We start from the raw sequence: 750 nt of genomic DNA on the forward strand, positions 1-750 counted from the left end.
CATATCTGCCCCATAGGACAGGAAGCAAATTGGCTGCTGAATCATGCAAACCACGAGCAGCCAGGATCTGTAAGCTGCATTGCCACCTGTACCGAGGGCTTTCACAGCAGCACCCACCCACACAGCTCAGACATCAGGCCAGGCCACAGCCCTTCCTGCCAGGAAAGCCCATCATCTTTGAGCTCATCCAGACGCTGGTGCTCTCATCCCTTTGGGGGCTGAAGGAGGGAAGCTGACTTCATTCGAGCTTAAGTTTGCTGCATAACACAAATCTGGCTGCATTCATATCACCTGGTACAGCACCCTGAGCAAAGGAAACCATCTCCTCACATTGCTGCCACCTCTCTGGCCGGCCTTGTTCATACGGACAGTACCAGCGTCCCTCCACACACATCCTTAACTAAACAGGGACTCGAAGGGAAACGATGAACAGAGGATACCAGCATCCTCCACGTTCTCTGCATGCAAAACGTGGCACCGCTCAGCCCTACTGAAGTCAAACGGCAGGAAGGATTTGTGCAGCCTGGCGCGGCTCCCAGCAGAGCCACAGCGTCCGATCAGCTCGGCTCCTTCCAGTGGGATTTCTATTTCAGAACAGTTTCTTGTTATGCCCTCGAGTCTTTCCTGCCAATATCACCAGAGGCCTGATGTGACAGCAATGCTAAATTATATCTTGATAGCTAATTAGGGTAATTAAAATGAAAGTAATCAAATCAAAGTAACGGCCAAACTCTTAATAAAATGTCAAAA

Source organism: Meleagris gallopavo, chromosome 23 (genome assembly GCF_000146605.3).
Source record: "Meleagris gallopavo isolate NT-WF06-2002-E0010 breed Aviagen turkey brand Nicholas breeding stock chromosome 23, Turkey_5.1, whole genome shotgun sequence".
Lineage (NCBI taxonomy): Eukaryota > Metazoa > Chordata > Aves > Galliformes > Phasianidae > Meleagris > Meleagris gallopavo.